The following is a 19,445-nucleotide window of genomic DNA, read 5'->3' on the forward strand; positions in this document are numbered from 1 at the left end:
CAATCATTCTCTGGTGGCTAGGGAATTACGACATGTGGGGCTGGACATACTCTTGATTCAGGAGACTAGGTTCATTGCGGGGGAGGAAAGACAGGCAGTGGGTGGACAGACTGGACAGGGGGTTCTGGGCTTCGGGAAATGCCAAGGGGGTTGGGGGACCCTTTCACACAAAAGGCTGTGGATGGAGGATCAGAGGGAGTGAAAGAGGGTGGACAGGAGGGCACAGTTTGTTTCTGAAACCATTGGAGGGGTGCAGGTGATGGTGGTGACTGTTTACTGCCCTAATCAGGGCAAGCAGAGATTTTTGAGGGAGGCTCCAACAGAGGTTTTGCAGGAAAGCAGAGGTGTATTACTCTTGGGAGGCGACCTCAATCTGTGGGTGGACCAGAGTATAGATAGGTGTGGGGCTGGCGAGGGTGAAGGGCTGGGGTAGGCTCAGGGATGTGGGGACTGAGTGACTATCTGGAACTGCAGGGTATTCTGGATGTTTTGTCAGAGGATACGCCTTTTTTCCATGCTGCTCAGTATGCATACTCGCATCGATTACTGAAGCTTATAGAGGAAGCACTTCGGCAGGGTGGCGTCATGCGATTTGGTTCCAGTCAGCTGGACGGACCAGGATATGGTGTTTATGAACATCTCTTTGCAAGGGCTGCACACTAGGGAATCCCTTTGGAAGTAGAATGATATGCTGTTGAATGACTAAGTCTTTTTTGATAAGAAATGAAAATGGCTGTCAGAGTTTTCCCAACCGAATGATACCTGGGAGGTGGATCTGTGCGCTGTGTGGGAGGCAGCAAAGGCGATATGGAAAGGCTTGCTGATGGGGGGACGGGAAGTCTAATAAAAGAGAGAGGAACCAGATAGCCGATAGGCTAAGTGAGGAGACCAGTTGGAAGGGGATAGGTTGGAGAAAGGCGGCAAGGGAAAAGAGACAGGACCTGAAGGCACTAAAGTTGGGTAGGGTGGTGCGCCAGTTGCAGTTCTGTCAGAGATTCTATGAGAAGGGTTATGAGGTGGACGCACGTGTAGCACTGAGGCTCAGCGGTCAGCAGGCACAGAGTTGGGTGGAGTGGTTTATGGATACGCAGGGAAGGGTATGCACAACGACAGAGGAAATCATTAGGGAATTTGCAGCGTTATGTGGCGTTACACAAGGTGAAGCGTGAGGTGAATGAGGCTGATTTCAAGCGGTATCTGCAGGGTGTATCCCTTCTGCAGTTAAGGAGAGGAGGCTCTGGAGCTGGACGCCCCGATAACCCAAAGGGAGGTGCTGTTAGCCATTCAAAGAATGAAGAAGGGGAAAGTGACAGGGGATGATGGCTGCGCAGTGGGATTTTACAAGCTACTGGCCTGTGAGTTAGTCCCACACATGGTAAGACTTTATAGCCACATCCTGGATACGAGTAGGGCTCCCAGCTCGTTTGGTCGGGCTCGGATATCAGTAATCCCAAAGGAAGGGAAGGACACTCATAACTAAGTCATGTCGGCATATATCCCCCTCCTCAAAGCGAATGCTAAAATGTTCACACGAGTGATGGCTTCCAGATTGGAGCGATTCATGCCCCGCCTGGTTCCTGGTGGTAGCAATGCCATGTTGCTTTCCCTAGATGCCGAAAAGGCGCCTGATATATAGCGGAGAGGGCCTTTCTGTACAAGGTAATGCAAAAGTATGCCTTTGGAGTGAAAACCCCTACCGGGCTCAGAGCACTTTATACTAGTCCTCGGGCACGGGTGGGCGTTAATGGTAAACTCTCTAGGGCGCTCCCACTGCAGAGGGGTACCAGGCAAGGATGTCCACTCTCACTCTTGCTATTTGCAATGTCGTTGGAACCTATAGCAGAGCAGCTGAGAAGGGCACCTCAAGTGGAAGGAATTAGAGTGGGGGAATAGAGAAATCAAATTGGGGTTGTACGCAGAAGACGTTCCTGCTGCACCAGAAATATGGGTCCTTCTCTGGGTTCCAAGTTAATAGACACAAGTATGTATTGCTCCCCTTCGATGTGGATGGGGATAGTGAAGTGCCCAAGCTCCATGCCTTCGGTATGGAGACCCAACTAGATAGCATCCATTATTTACTAGATCCTTACCAAAGCTAAGCAGAGCCAACTACTCTCCCCTCAAAAAATGGTACCAGTGTATGAAGGCGTGGGGCTACATGAATTTCCTGCCGAGGATATAATATAAGTTTCAAATTTTGCCAATAGAAGTGCGAGACGCATGCTGAGAGAGCCTAAAGCGCGGATGCTCAAGTTTCTTTCTCAAGGGGAAAAAGCTGTGGGTGGCCTATGACACCCTAGTACTGTCCAAAGAGCAGGGGGCTTGGGGGGGGGGGGGGTATGAGGGGGATCTGCTGGACTTGATCCGTTATTACAAAGCTGCCCAACAGTACTGGTGCTGCATTTATGCGAGGACCCAGACAACCAGGGGGTGTATCTTGAGAACCGCCATCTACATCCAGCTACAGTGGGTAAATGGCTCTGGATCCCACGGTACAAGGTACTCTGGAGATTTAGAGAACACCCCACACTGGGGGTGTTGTGGAACATATGGCGAGGTGGCCCGGGATGAGAGGGGTCAAAACGTGGCCCTCTGCCCCAAGTCAGTTGTGGGCCACTTTGATAGGAGACTACATCCCAGAACCAGAGAGGTACCAGGAATGATTTGAGGCAGAATTGGCTAGGGTGGGACAACTGTGGGTGAAGGGGAACTTAATTATGATTCAAGAGCTGGAATCGTGGTTAGGCATCGGTCTACTTGTACTTAAGGTTAAAGGGGGTCCTCAACAGAGAAGTGGAAAGAATCAGTACAAAGGTAGCCTACTATGATGGAAAAGATGTAGATACCCAGAGAGATATGAAGGGGTTGATATCACACTTATATGCAGCACTGGTGGCGGTGGAGACGGGTAGCACTGAAGGGCTTCGCAAAAAGGTGGGAGAGGGACTTGGGTCCTGAGCTGGATGAACAACTGTGGAAAAAGATGTGCAGGAGGGCTTTTAAGACCTCCATGGCCTATCAATATAAGATGCACAAAGGTAAATTACTACATCAGTGGCAATATGATCCTGTGGAGGAAAAGCACATTTCTGGCATACGTGGTGGGGGTGCCGAAGGGTGCACATGTTTTGGGACAAGGTCTTGGGGTGAATCAAGGAGGGAGTGGGGCACTGCATCAACCCTATGGTGGTACCTTTGGTCTTGAGCAGCAGGAGGAGGAGGGTTGGAGGGGACTAACGCGCATGGCACACTTTCTCTTGGTGGCGGCTAGGGCGTGCCTGGCTAAGCAATGAAAGAAGGAGAGATTGCCCGGGTTTGGAGAGTGGTCTCCCAAGGCCCGGGAGATCTACAGAGTGGAAAAGATTACGGCTGCACTGCATGGAGAGTTCAGGGGTGGAAGGTGAATGGTCACAGTTTCGGGTTAAATTTGTGGAAACTGGAGATAGTTGGGCCCTGCAGGAACCTGAATAGAATTCTGGAATGGGGAGTCCGTACCGGGGTAGCCCAGCTGGTCATTGAGAGCTGGTTCGTGAGATCACGGAGCTGTGTAAACGATGTTTGACCTCTATGGTCTGGAGGCCAGTATGGATTCGGTGAAACAGTGGATGTTGACTACTCTTGTTTAAGATATTTGTTCTTGTGGGAAGGGGCAGGGGGATATGGTAGCCAGATGGGACACAAATTGCTGTTCTGCTGATGGTACACTGTTTTGTGCTTCTTTCTGCAAAAATTGATTTAAAAAAATAAAATAAAAAGGGAGGTAAAATACACTGATTGCGAGGTGGCGTTAATCTATACTGAACACCATTTCCCTTTATTAAACTATCATTTCTTAGACTGCAGAACCACTTTCTAGTTTACTGAAAGCTTAAGGAAACGTTCTTGAATCAGGCTTAAGCAAAGCTCGCTTTGCCACTAGAGCACATGTTTCTATCAAAAGCATACATTTTAGCAGCTTTTGCTGCCGGAAAGCATTTTTCCCCTTCAATTGTTCCACCCACGTCAGAATGGTGGTGCTGAAAACTGGAGTGGAGAATGTCTGCTTTCTTCACTACTTTTATCACAAGCTCGGAATCGGGCCCTTAGTCTCAAGTGGTTTATCCACAAAAAAAAGTCTATAATCCGATTAGCAAAACAGAAAATTAAAATTACTGCAAAATGCACACACACATCTGCAGTCTCTCACAATCAATAGGGCCAGTGGGAGGAAAACTAATCAAAAACGTTTTTAAAAATCCACAAAATGCTAAAGGTAATATACCACCCCGGACGGAACAGAGGGAACAAAATAATAAACAAACAATTTTGCACCATCATATCAGCAAAACAAGATCAACTGTGTCCAGCAATCATTACCGTAATTACAAAGTAATGTAATAAAGTTATAGAATGATAGGATGTCTCGGTTACTAGGATTCTGAAACCTGGTAAGATTAAAACAAAAGAAACAAGAACACTCTGTGCATGGTAATATAAGCAGAGGCATTTCACCCAGTTCGAAGGAAGATATGAAAAGATACCAGGGTGAAAAATATCAAGTTTCAAACCACATGCAGACAGAACACCATGTATTTTAATCCCCACAACTGAATTAACACTGGCTGTTGATGGGTTAAACTTTTGTGGACAGATCATAAATATTAACTTATGCAAGACAGGTAGTACTCTTGCACTTTCAATTATTATTATTATTATTTTTTTATTTTTTTTTTTTTTAAATGGAACCCAAGACCTACATAAGGAGGTCATGAACAATCTTAAATCAGGCCTTGCAAATTCTTAAAATCCCTGCTAGAAGTGAGACAAGTTCCTTAGTTTACACACACTACCTAAAAGAAATGCACTCGCTCCTTAGCAATGCATGACAAAGTATGTACCATCGCTTTCTGTGAAATGGTGCATGTCACCATTTGCACACTTCAAAGTTGGTGCAATGCTGCCACCCAAGAGCCAGCCATGCACAGTGGAACTTTTGCCATTGACTGCAAACAGCTGGTTTGCAGTCAAACAAAAGTTTCAAACAAACTCATACTCACCAGTAAGGTCGGGACCATTCAAATAGTGCTCACCCTTCATAAAATCTCCTCACCAATGAGAGATGGCTAGTAGATTTTGCAAGCCCCGTACAAAAACATTAATATTCCAACTCCAATAGTGTGTGCCAATGCTGCAAAAGGTTCAAATGGGAATACTAGAAAGTGCTTTTCGTTATGGCGGTTTAAAACAATTTACTAAACCAGGGAAGCTAAAGAGTTGAAAACTGAGGGAGTTTTTTCTAAATACTTTTTATCATGACGATGTAAAAACACACGGGTGTCCATCGACCGCCCATTCACCTTTGAACTGAGAAAAGCATGGAGCCTAAGAAGAGCATCCTTGGAGAGGATACCCAGCATAAAACATTACAATAAAAATGTAAATTTAGCGTTACTATATGCAAGGGACAGTATGATTTTTCTAACTGAGCCTGACATTAAATTTGGATTCTAAAATGTTGTAAGCAACAGAACTTCCATTTAGGCAAAAAAAAAAATTAGACGATCTGTGTAGATGGAGACATTTGAGAGGGAATACATGTTCAAAGTATTCAAAGATTCCTATTCATTTTAATATCCAAAATATCTGCAACTCAGGGAAAAAATGAATTGATAAAAAGGTGTGGGTAAAAAATACCTACCATTCTGTGGCACATACTATGAATAATGAATGGGTGGGGATGAAAGTGTTAGTAGTATTTAATTTGTGTTATTAGGCATTTACTCCCAAAAAAGGTTTGTCCCCAAAAACAAATGACGAAAACATGGTAGAGTTGTACGGGTCTCCAAGTCAGGCCACAGCCCGTGATCCTTAAGAACCACATTGTAAATGGGAATAACACTCAACATCAAAACAAAAAAATAAACGGTCTAAAAACGACAGTGGGTATTAAACAGTACATACCTTCAGTAGAAGTATCTTTTTGGAAAAGCTGGATATGATTGAGAGTGAAGCTTAAAAGAGGTTTAGTATAGTTTACACATTTCTTTTTATTTACAAATATTTTGTATTGATAATTCTGGGGAGCTGGTAATGTGGCTTGGACCTGGCCCGACGGCTGTGGAGCACTTCACATAGCAGAATGTAGTAAACACACATACAGAGCTGTGCAGATTTACAGACAGAGGTTTGGATGTTTACAGTCACCACGTTAATAACTTGAAATAAAGTTGGAAAACATGGATCAGAAAAACGCAGAAATTTTTCTTTATTTTCCATTTAATGTTTTTTAGCTCACATTGAACTTTTCACATATAAAATCAACAATCATAAAAAAAGATAAAAATCACATTAAGAACAAGTTAAACATTTAACATAACCAACATCTTCACTACAGATTAGATCTTAATCATGTAATATAATTTATGCTCACTCAGAAATCAAACCCTTCTCCACTGTTGTCCAGAATTGAAATAAGGCAATATGTAAAAGGTACCAAACTCGTATTCAGGCAGTAAAACCAGAAATATTTGCTCTTAATTTCGTTGTACTCTGTTATAAATGCTCGTAGATTGCACATGTAAATATTCCTGAGATTTAAACATCTTGTCATTACATGTCTATGGGGTCTCTAGCATGTGGGGCAATTTGCAAATCCTACAGAATCTATTTTTAGTCGAGAAGCCCATGATTGAAAGAACCGGCAATTGGTTGATAAGTAATTGTAATATCAACCTTCTAACCTCAGAATCAGGGCACTCCATTAGGTACTTTTGGGGGGGAGGGGCACAATAATGTATACACCAATCGTCCCATCATCTGAAAAGAGCACAATTTCTCTAGATGTGAAAAATTAAAGTTCCAATCCCACAACTAGATTTTATTATAGAATGAACGTTTTAGCCAATAATAGTCCTCCCTTTCTCCACCGTTACAAGTGGGCAAAGACCAATTGATTGATTCAAATAGAGAACGAATAGCCAATGCTAAATTAGCCCCACCCCCCCACGGATAATCAGTTCCTTCTCATAGTACCCTGCCGGAGCGCCCAAGACAGGACACTTAGGAGAATCCAACTATGTTGGGTACAACTCGCCTGTACGCTTCAATGCCATAGTCTTCAATGAAGTCAAACTAAGTTCCAACCTCAATATATGCATTGGGACCGCCTGAGGAAGATTCAACATACGCTTCCAAAAACAGCCCTCAAGGACATTGAGCCAGTCATAATCAGGCAAAACAAGCACCTCCAGTCCATACAATATGGCTAGGCAGAAGCACTCAACGTAGAACTTTCTAATGCCGGCCATACTGAACACTACGATCCACCCTGCAAAGCCCAAGAATAGACATACAATTAATATTGGCAAGAGGGTAAACTGTTAAAAGTAAAAAGAAATAATTAAAAATATGCCAAGCTAAACGGGAGAGCAAAGTGTAGGCAGGGAAGGCTGGATGCTACGTGGGTGGCGGGTCAGGTCACCCGACTAAAATTATAGCATGGTCAAACAGGACAAACCCGTCAACATTTTAGTGAAAGGCATTTTGCAAGTGCTATTATAACATTTAATTATTTTAAGAACAGGGGGGTCAATTTACAGATGGCGACAGCATTCCGAAGGGTGCCTGTAGAATAGCGCAAAGATGAGAACAAGTGGTGAGCCAGTTCATGAGGGCGTAGTGTGTAAAAATAAATAAAACATTTTTTTAAAAAAAGGGACATATCAGGGATGGAAAAAAACTAGAAAAAAAAGATATCAGGGCTTGAAAAATCTACTAAACCACTCACACTGGAAAGTAGATTTTGTGAAATGAGCGTACCATTTGTATTATCTTACTGGCGAGTATGGGGATGTTTTAAACTTTATATTTATTGCAAACATAGTGAATAAAGTTTCACTGTGCATGGCTGGCCTTTTTCTGGCAGCCACTGTACCAAGTAAGAAGTATGCTTATGGTGACATTAACCATTTTACAGAAAGCACTGGGAAATGTTTTTCTCACCCGCAAACCATGGAACGAGTGCATTTCTCTTAGGCAGAGTTTGTAAACAAAGGAACTCGCCCTGCAGGTCTAAGGAGATGTTTAAGCATTTGCAAGGTCTGTATTTTTTTTTTTTTATTACAAAAATGTAACATTAACCTAAGAGGACAAGTGCTTTAAACTAAGAAGAGTACTATTTAAACTTACACAATTGCATTAAGCATCACTGGAGGCCATGGTGAGGTCATGTAGCCAGGATGGAGACGAACCAGGGGCGCTCCCCCTTCAGCTATTAAGTGATATTTAAGCCGAGCTTTGAAGACATTCACAATTGGACGTGCTTTGTTATGGGCAGTGGGTACCAGTTGAGCAAGGCGAGTATGTAGAGAGAAAAAGCAGATGGAAGAGGACGCACAGGGAGAGTATGGGGCAGTGAGATAGAGTGCAGAGGATTAGAGGGAACAGGATCGTGAATAAACCGGGTAGCAATACCACCGACAGCTTTGTACACTAGGAGAAGAAACTTTAAGAGCAATTGTGCATGGACAGACAACGCATTGTCGGTAGGTAGAAGTATAAGCGGGGGAGGAGCTGGGTAGATTGTAGAGTGCGGGTAGCATAATTGGAGGACTTTGTCTAGAAGGAGGAAGGAGTAGAGAGGAAGGCAGCCAGAGGTTTGAGAGTTCTATCAGATTTTATAGAATCAACCTGCTAGGTAGAAGGCAAATCAAGCAAGGAGCAGATTTGTGAAACCTGAAGCCCTGGAGATTGAGAAGGAGAGGAGTGGACGACAGCGTCGAAAGCAGCAGACAGTTACAAACGTATAAGTATAGAAGAGAGTTTGGAGTGGTGAGCATTAGAAAGAAAGGTTGAGACATGCATGAGTGCAGACTCAAGTATATACCACGTACGAAAGCCAGATTGAAGGTTGTTCTACACTATTACCCTCTAGATACTTGGTGATCCGCACGAAGACCACCCACTCAAGGGCTTTTGAATAGTGGCGAAGGAGATAAACTGGGCGATAGTTTGCTAGGACGTTGGGGTCAGCAGAGGGTGTAATCAATAGGGGTACATTATTTGCAGGTTTGAAGGAGGTAGGGAAAGTCCAAAGGACAGAGAGGTTAAGGAGCTCATAGATCACTGCAAGTGATAAGTGATCTAGGGTTTAGAATTAGGTGACAAAGTGTACCGTTCCCCTAGGCCCAGAATCCAAACCAATGGGTAGGTGGAAGAAACAGGGTCGATGGGTTGGAAGGAGGGTATGAAAAGAATAGTTGATGTTCTTTCTTAAGTTTTTGCAGGGAGAGCAAGCATCCAGTGGAAAGGATGAGCGTCCCACAAGTGAAGAGGCATTGCCCGAGAAGAGCCATTTCTTAATCTGTACTTTGCTACAGGGGTTGAGGGGATTCTTAAGGTTAAGCATATGTTTTTACACGATTATGTTCCAATGTCCATCAAATTAGGTAAGGCACTGGGCTCTCTGGTGGCATCATCTACTAGGACCATGATGTAGTTACTATTGCTGCTCAAAGGTCTGAGGGGTCCCATGATGTCCACTACTAATCGAGAGAAGAGGACATCAGAAAAGCAAAGAGGATGCAAGAGAGACAAGCTGAGATCACTGGGAGATGACTTGAGTTATGGGACACGTTTCGCAAGAATGCATGCTCCCACTAGAATATTGGTGCCCAAAACAACAACTTAATACATGGTCATTGAAGATACAATTGATGATCTAAAAAGAGGGGCGAATGAACTGTAAGAAGTTAATTACAGATGTATGCTACCCTGAGAGTAACTAATGAAGTATGGAATAAAAGAATTTAAGTAATACCAATACATGCGAGTATGTATTCTATGTAAAAAGAATAGCTAGAGCACTGCTTGAATGGTTCAGATTGGAAGTAAAAAGCTATTGTGCGTTATTGTGACAGTCACAATAAACTGAGCCTTAGCGTGCTGACAGCTAGACCAAAAACGGAACCTAAAGGACTCGCCCTTGAACAGATCCCGACTTGACCAGACTTTAATACATGGTCATGTCACTTGATTATTTCCTGGTGCCAGTGATTAAGTGAGAATGGGCACGGTCCACTACCGCCATTATAAATGGTGGTAGTACCAGCTACTGGCAATACCTTTTGCCCATTCCGAGTAGGGAATGTTTCTACCCGGTATGTGGGCCCCCTTCATTCTACAAAATGCATCCCTCTCTGCCAAAGCCCACCCTCCACAGAGCTAAAACTTGCAGTGGTGAATGGAAGTGAAGGATGCCATGTCCAAGATCTGTAGTTTCCATCACCATACTCGACACAATTTGTGTTAATGTGTCCCCTTTCCCAATATGAAAGTCTCATTGTTAGGACTGAAATGCAACTGGTTAACCTTCTCCCTCCGTCACCATTGTTACAGGTTACGAATGGCCCCACATCTATGCCACACTTAAAAAGCAATTCCAAATTTGGCAGCAACCCTCCAAAAAGGTTCCCTCTGCAAACTAGAACCCTACCCTTGTAGGTCCCAACATTGAACCACTGGAGGAAACGTCCAGCTCTGCAATGCTAAAGAAGGTGAAAGCTGGCAGGGTGCCTGGGAAGGGCAGCTCAACCATTGATTAAATCATCTCTATTCTAAATGTTACATCGGGAGGAGATGAGCAGGCCTCCAGTCAGACCTCAGTGGATCCCAACTATGATGCTGTCACAAGGCCCAAGAGGACAATTCAAGGATTTAATTCTGAAATGTTTATTTGGGATCATACACAAAGTTGAATAATTCAGAGGGGGTCCGAAATACACACAGTCTTGCTGCTTCGAAAGGCACTTGCAAACATCTCACCGAGGTCACAGGTGCAAAGTTGCCCTGACTAGATAGTGTCCTACTGTTTACTGGTTGTCCTCTCCCTGCAGGGCACAGATGATAGAATGCTGCTCAAGTGTTGCATGTATTCATGGTGAAGTCCCAGGATCTGTTCCAGAAAGTGCTTCAGGGTCTCTCAAAGGAGAGTTCGGACAAGAGGGTCTAGGTGCCTCGTCAGGTTCTAGCACACTGGTGCATCGAGGTCCTGAACCTACTGCCAGTAAACCCAGTCTTTATTCCCTCCACAACCTGTCCTCGACACAAGCCATCAAAGAGGCGCTCAAATTCCTCAACGTATCACCACATGCTTATACCTCCTTGCAGACAGTGGACCGACGGGTGTTTGACAATTAGAGTCACAGTCCCTGCACGTCCAATGGACTCCGCCATCGTCCTTCCTAGCTTCAAGGTTCTTCAGAGGATGCAAGGGGAACACTAGGAGGCTGTGTCCAAATATACACCAGTGTGTGGCTTTAGAAAAGACAAAAAGGTATTGGGAACCTCGACTGTGAATGCAGAAGCAAATAAAGTGACCCAACCACACCAAGGACTGTAGTGATTGCTAGAACCAAGTAGGACCAAGTGTGCAAGGAGAGGGATAACAATCATTAAAAGGTTTTGGACCCATAAGTTTGCCAAATAACCTATACGGTGGGGCAAAAGAGCCATAGTAGTAGACCATGAGCTTCCAAAAGCAAACTCATCATGTACATTAATATAAACTCTCCAAATATACATTATAAATAATACTAACATATTGAACAGGCAATTCAGATCGCAGCTTTTAGAAATCCAATGAAAGCAGGTTGCAATGAACATAATTTATGAAGGAAAGAGTACCCTTCAACAATGAAGGCCCGTTGCTGAGCTCTAATTTCCCCAACTAGTTGGATGGGTGGTGATGCAACCATCAGTAAGGAGACACAAAAATAAGAAAAAGCACCCGACATCAAACCTCACTTCACAACAGAATTGAACGTGTTTCCACAAAACCTTTCTACAACTAGTTAACCTTGATGCCGATAGGGAGCCACTTTAAAGAGAGATCTTGTTGGTCTCATTTTGCTGCAGCATAAACTGTACGATGCTTTGACGTTCAAAACTCTCATTGACAAAGTACTTTAAAAAAAAAAAAACTTTAAAAAAAACTAATACAGGAACTGGGGCGCCCACCAGGGATGCTGGTTTTGTTATTTTGCAAGAAGGACATTTTGATTTAAATAGATTGTAATTAGACAAAAGCAAGAGCACCCCTCTCAGGGTAGCAAACAAGGCCAAATAACCAGTCGTGAGACTGTGCCCATTTACAAATATGTTTTATCTTTGCCATGCCAGAGGAAAATTATCCATCTGTATATCAGTGCAATAAAAAATGTATTTCTTTTATACTGTGATGTTAAAGGCTAGCATACTAATGGGGGAAACAATGGCGAAAAGTACATTGTTATTGTTATTGTTATTTTGCACTTATATAGCGCCTTATATACCATTGGTATGGTCTGAAGGCGCTTGTAGGTTGAACGCCCTTGGGAACCGAAGTTCAGATCAGTAGAGAGAGTAGGGAGAGTCAAAAGGTGCGTGTGAGCACCGGGTATGTGTGCAGCTCGTGCGGTACTCGTGTAATAGCTGCTTCTTAGCGGTAGGTGTGGTGGTTGAGAGATCAGGAGAATGTGTTCGTTCTGGCAGGATTTATCCGGAACGGATGTGGCTGCGTTAGGCCTGAGGAAAACGCCTGGCTGGGGGTGTGGAACCAGCAGTGATTACATAGAATGATGTGGAGTAAGCGGCGGAATGTTGGTATGAGAACAGTTATACCGAATGGTGTCATAGTATCTCTGTGTTCTAGTTGAGTGGTGATGTAAGGAGAGAGTAAGCATGGTGGTGTGGTATGATCGGTTATATGCTCTTTCACTGAGCACACTTCTAATTGCAACTTTCCCAGAGAGGGTACTGGGCGTATTTCTAAATACAGTTTTCCACAGAGAGGCTAATTGGGCACACTTCTAGATTCAGTTTACTAGAGGCTATTGGGCACACTTATAAATGAAACTTTCCAGAGTGTCTATAGGATACAGTTCTATAGTCAACTTTCATAGATGTAATTGGGAATACTTTTAAATTCAACTTTACAGAGCGTCTATTGGATGCACTTCTATAATCAACTTTCACAGAGGGTATTGGTTACACTTCTAAAATGCAACCTTCACAGCGATGCTATTGGGCGCATTTCTAAATTCCATTTTCTACGGAGAGGCTACTGGGCGCACTATTAAGTCAGTTTTTCAGAGAGGCTTTTCCAGAGAGGGTGTTGGGAACACTTCTAAATTCAATTTACTAGAGAGACTATTGGGCACATTTCTAAATGCAACTCTCAGGGAGGCTATGGGTACACTTCTAAATTTCACTGAGGGGATAATGGACATACTTCTAAATGCAACTTTCATAGAGTGTCTATTGGGAACCCTACTAAATTCATAGCGAGGTTATTGGGCACACTTCTAGATGCAACTTTCCAGAGTGTCTATTGGGCACACTTCTAAATGCAACTGTCACAGAGGATCTTGGGTACACTTCTAAATTCAGTTTACCAGACAGGCAATTGGGCACATTTCTAAATTTATGGAGAGGCTATAGGGCACGCTTTCTTAATGCATCTTTCACATGTTAACATTTATAATTCCATCTAGATGCGACGCAGGCGGATATTAACAACTCCATCTAAGTGTGGATATGCTAACATTCACAATTCTATCCAAGTGTGGACATGCTAACATTCACAATTCCATTTGAGAGTGGGCATGCTAACATTCACAATTCTATCCAAATGTGGACGTGCTAACAATCACAATTCTATCTAGGTGTGGACATGCCAGTGTTCACAATTCCATCTGAGAGTGGGCATGCTAACATTCACAATTCTATCCAAGTGTGGACATGCTAACTTTCACAATTCTATTCAAATGAGGACATGCTAACTTTCACAACTCCATCCAAGAGTGGACATGCTAACATTCACAATTCTATCTAGGTGTGGATAAGCCAGTATTCACAATTCCATCTGAGCGCGGGCATGCTAACATTCACAATTCTGTCTAAGTGTGGACATGCTAACATTCACAATTCTATCTAAGTGTGGACATGCTAGGATTCATAAAACTTGAGAATCCATGCTAACAATCATGTTTCTGTCTAGATTTGGCGCGGGCTCGTCTTTGTGGTTCACTCGTGGTATGGTTAGCATTATACTGCAGGCAGTGTTTGATGTCCCGCCATTAATAGGTTTGGGCTGGTGGTCACATCTCTCTAATAATGCATGGTGCAGGTCTGTAGCAGTCTAGGCCATTGATAGGTAAGTTAGAGTGGCAGGAACTTTCTGGAGTAGAGTGATTGCTCTACTCCCCACCCATGCCACACTCACGGTTTTTGTTGGTGTCAGTTGGTTGCTGGCTTCCTTGGCGTCCCCTGCGGACACCTGCAGACACTTTCTGGAGCCGCCTCTGTTGGAGCCGCCCTTGGCCTCGGGGCCCTTAGCCGCTGGGGCTGCCGGGCAGAGGGCTGCCCTGGGAGGACAAGTGATGAAGGGCTCACGGCCCAATCAGAGCGGGGATGGGCGGGTTGGGAGGCGGGAATCAGGAAGAGGGTGCAGGTGGGAGAGGGACGCTCGGAGGGCCTGGGGGCCCAGTTGGCGCCCGAAAAATAGGCGGCGTGCCCGGATGGGCTTCCTCACCTCGCGCCGGCTGCCTGCAGTGAAGTGTGTATGAGGCATCTCTAAAGAGCATCTACTTGCTTTACCTTGATCCTAGGAGCCTATTTTGAAGTGTATTATATCGTTGCACATTGCCCTTTTCAAAGATTGCTTATTTAAAACTGACCGTTTAATTATTTTACTAGAAAACCTTGAGTGCAAGTATTATTTGGATACTTGTACTGGTGGATTTCATTGCTACAGCTCACATTTACCCCACGAGAGAAGTCCGGCTGCTCAGTCACACTACCAACTTGTGTAGTACAGACCTATACCAATAGGTGGGTTACCAATTACCAAGAGGACAAGGGTGGTGTAGTCTCCCACGGGGTTACTACTCCAATTCAACACTGGTCGCAGGCAATGAGGATTTGTGTAGAGTGGTTACATCGATTTGCTGTTCTTGTGCCCAACTAAATCAGCCCCATGGCTAAGATCCATCAAAAAAATTGAATCAATTGTAAAACGCCAAATCTGGATAACTTCAAAGAAGAGGCCCTGATTGTTCAGATAGTTTGTGCACCTATCTTTCAGTTGCTCTATCAGGGGTCTGACTGAATGGAAACAAAAGAGAATTAGTTGCAATGTTTTTGAATCACCAATGTATGGATAGTAGGCCCGTAACACCTACTATTCCAAGTAAGATGGAAAATGATGAGTGTTCGACAGAGTTTGCATGCAGTCCCCTCTTGGACCACTACACACAACTATGACTACAGGTGTAAGCAAAACCAACCTTTGATACAAGTCTGTACCACACAGTTTTTGATAGCAAGCTGAGCAGCCAGGCTCCTCAAGAGGGAATGTGAGCTTGTAAGGGTGTTACACAAAGATCTACAATGACAAGTATTCAGACAGACACTTAGACTCAAGGTTTCTTGGAAAAACACTTCTTAATTTATTACACAATCATTTATAAAGCATTCACTAAATGAGGCAACCAATATCACACAAAAGTTATACTACAATACTGAATACTAAGCAGTTGAGCTCCCCTGAAGTAGGAGCAAAAAGGCATAAGTTAATCAAACGAATATTACAGTTACTCTAAAACAGTGCAAATAGTTTGAGTTCACCAGAGGAGTTGATTCAATGCAATAGGTAGGACAAAGTCAATGGACTAATGTCTTGTATAGGTAAAAACAGTTTTGGTATTTAAAACGGAAAAGTCTTTGCCACGGTTCTCAGAAGTAGTTCACGGAAGAAAGGTTTGTATGTCGGGTCACAAGCAAACAAAGTTGTACGCACTTTCACAGTGAGAGGTAAGTTCACTCGGTCGGGTTTTCACAATACCTTATTTTGAAGAAAAAGATGCAGCTGAAGACGTTGGTTCCTGGCAGTTCCTGCAGATCTTGCTGTTCATGAGCCTCAGTCGTGGGGACAAGAGGGAGGACGTCTGGGGACTCCTGCACTGCATGGGATCGTTGAAGAAAGCAAGCAAGATGGAGTCACTTCAGTAGCTGTAGATTCAAGAACACAAACTGGTGTCCCTCTCCCTGGTTAATCCTAACCAGCCTTGAGAATGGTATCCAGGCGTCATTGGTCCCACCAACTCAAAGGAAGAAGCCGTCTTTGAAGAATTCTCTGTCGAGATGAACTTGGAGATTCGGCAGGGCTTCACCAGGCAAACCAGCGGTCCAGGAGTTGCAGCAACCGTCCTCTTCCAGCTAGTCTTAGTTTCTTTCGTTCCAGTGGTCGACTCCGCTTTCCAGTCCAAGAGACTCAGCTTTTAAACAGTTCTCTCCCATTCATTCCAGCCTAGCTGTTATTCACCCACCAGGGTGGCTGTCCTTGCCGACAGTCAGCCAGCCAATCACGCCAGAGCTTATTTGGGTCTCCAAGGAGACTAAGGACAGGGCGTTTCGGGCACCTCACTCACTTACTGCCCACCCCCAGACACTCACGACGCGGGAGGCGGTCTTCACTCCTGAAGCCCGCCAAAAGCACACGAACAAAGGGACCAAACCTGGTTTGGCGTGCAGAGACAAACACTAGAAGGACCTTTCCAAAAAGAAACGGCAAAAAAAGAAGCCTGGAACCCGTTTAAACAAAGGGGCTTAAGGCGCCATCTTGAAAAATATGGTTCCCGTGATTTTTAGCTACCGGTGTTCTCCGTCGGGAAAAATCATGGTAGTTTGTTGTAAAACCACTGCCACCAGCCTTTTCAATAGGAAAGGGTAGCATGTGACTGCTACATGAGTATTTAGACAGGGGATACTATGTAACCCCTCCAGCACTCCATTGTAAGATGGTGTGCTGGGTCTGGGAATCTGGAAAGACTAGTAAAGTCAATTTCACTTTACATTCTCTGGGAAACAGTAGTTTATCCCAGAGAAGGGATTTAAACCTTTGGGAAGTCTAAAAGACATCCCCGTCTCACTGTACTGAAGGTGCTGTGTAACACACATGAAAAGATGATGCCTATGGAGTTATCTAAAACCCCATATTCAAAGAACACAAGTGTAAAACACATGAACGAGTGGGAAAAAAGGCTCTCACTCTCTCCAGGTTAAAAAAATCAAGTCCTCAAAATCCAGTAAAGTTGCTGGAGGTCTAAGGATAAGGGAATTAGCACATTTATGAGAATTCTCCCTAACAATGAGGATGACCGTTTACCAACTCCAATCTGCAAGAGGAGTCAGAGGTAGGGGAGTCTCAGGAAGAGAGCCCCTCTTTGCCATAGCCTGCCATTATGCCAGTCTATTTCCATTGAGACCCCACAAGGTCCAGTTTTAAGCCCAGAATATGTTTCTCTTGATAGAACGAGATTAGAGTTGGAGTTCAAAAAACGGAATGCTCAAGCTGAAGTCAAACATCAAGTTACCAAACTCAGAGGGAGGTGCAGCATTCCAGCCCAGCTGTCAGTCACCCAGCAGGGTGGCTGTCCTTGCCGGACAGTCAGCCAGCCAATCACTACAGAGTGCATTTGGGTCTCCTAGGAGACTAAGTACAGGGAGTTTCGGGCACCTCCCTCACTTCCTGCTTACCGCAGACACCCTGGAGCAAGAGGTGGGCTTAACGCGTCAATCCCGCCAAAGGCAAAGCAAACAATGGGACCAAACCTGGTTTGGCGCGCAGAGTAAATCTCAAGAAGTACCTTTCCACAAAGAAATTATGAAAAAAAAGACGACCAGGGCCATTTTGACAAAAATGGCACCCTTGGGCGCTTTACTGCAGCTGCAAACGCAGCCCGCGGTAACAAACACCATGGTAGTTAAAACGAAACCACTGCCACCAGCCATTCAGTGAAGAAAGGGTAACAAAAAATGTTACATGAGAAGCTAGATTAAGGGGATCCTAGGTAACCCCCTCCAGCACCCTATAGTAAGATAGTGTGTGCTGGGTCTAGAAAGTTACAAATGTAAGTAAAGTCAATTTCACTTTACTGCTCTTGGAAACAGTAGTTTAACCAAGAGAAGGTATTTAAACCTTTGGGAAATCTGAAAGACTTCCCTGGGCCACTGCACGGAGGGTGCTGTGTGACAATGTAAAAGATGCTTATGGAGTTTGTCAGACTCCACGACCAAAAGAAACAAAGCTCAGAAATCACCTTATAATACATCAGTGGGGAAAAGGATCTCACTCTCTCCAGGTTAAAAAAGTCAAGTCCTCAAAATCCAGCAAAGTTGCTGGGGGTCTCCAAGGTGGAGGGAATTAGCACATTTCTGAGAATTCTCACTAACATCTAGACACCCTCTGAATGCCTGCAATGCTGGAATGTAGTTGTGTGCCATTGAGCGAAAGGATTATGAATCTGTGAAGCTGGCATTAATAGCCAGATTTGGGAAAACTCCTTCCCAGTACCTTAAGAGGTTTAGGACCCTCAAAAATACTGATGGTGGAAAGGTCAACAGGGGGCGCAGGCAGGATCGTCGCCTGAGCTTCGAGCTCCGTACCCAGCCCCGGGTGAACGACGGCGCTAGCACGGAACGAGGGTCCCATGAGCCACGTGACCCCCACCATACACTGTGGGAACCTGTGCCCCCCCCCCGCTACACCCAACTCCGGTGCCAATCCGACACCCCTGAGCAGAGTTCTATGGGCCTGAAAGTTCCCGCGGCCCCTCCCCGCGGCTCGGCACGGCGCACTGAGGGAGGCCGCAGCTGCTGCGCACACGCGGCCACTGTCGGAGTGAGGAAGCCGCGGGCGAGGAGGAGGCGGCGTCGCACAGAGGAAGAACCCGAGGCCGTGCACCCGCGGTGCATCGGGGCCTCCCCCCCGGCCCTCGATGCTGGGCGCGGATCTGGCGGAGCGCGACTGACGCAGCCCAACGCGGGAGAGGCCTGAATCAGAGAGGGCCACCGGCCCATGCAGCAGCAACATCGCCGGGCGGCCGACACGGGCCATCCACGACATGGATGCTTACTAAACTGTATTTTTACTTATGCAGATTAACTGCCAGAGTGGCAAGGCTGAGATCCTGAATTTCAATCTGCAAAAAGGATTATGGGGTAAAGCAGATTAGGAGTATAGACAGCACGGTCCATGTTTCACTGTAATAGCTGCGCTACAATCTGATTTAAATAATTCTCCTCCTACCTGCATAGTTTAAACTACAAATTACTCAAATGTAAGCCTCGAAAGTACATTCTGCACGTTATAGCAATGTGCACATGTAGGTTAAATATTTCAGTGGATGTATCAGAAGGTCATACTACTGAGGGCCCTGCATGCTCCTTGTACCCAGCACACAGGAACTACTCTAGACGCGATTTTGCTCAGGGTGTTAGGAAGCTCCACTTCTGCAATGTCCTTGTTTCCATTTCATGATTGCTTGGGGCGATTTATTCACTGCTCAGTTGGGGTTTGCTGTGAGGCTATGGAGACGATATCAAAGGACAGTGAGAGGAGGTTAAAAAATTATCACTTGATAGGTCTT

The 19,445-nt window shown here is 44.8% G+C and overlaps 1 protein-coding gene across 1 annotated transcript in view; it reads right to left on the bottom strand.

Moving 5' to 3' along the window:
- Positions 1 to 19,445, bottom strand: part of SCAMP2 (secretory carrier membrane protein 2) — a 438,214-nt gene that overhangs the window by 367,157 nt on the left and 51,612 nt on the right. The window lies entirely within an intron of this gene.

The sequence above is a fragment of the Ambystoma mexicanum genome, chromosome 11, assembly GCF_040938575.1.
Source record: "Ambystoma mexicanum isolate Mex_15411 chromosome 11, UKY_AmexF1_1, whole genome shotgun sequence".
NCBI lineage: Eukaryota > Metazoa > Chordata > Amphibia > Caudata > Ambystomatidae > Ambystoma > Ambystoma mexicanum.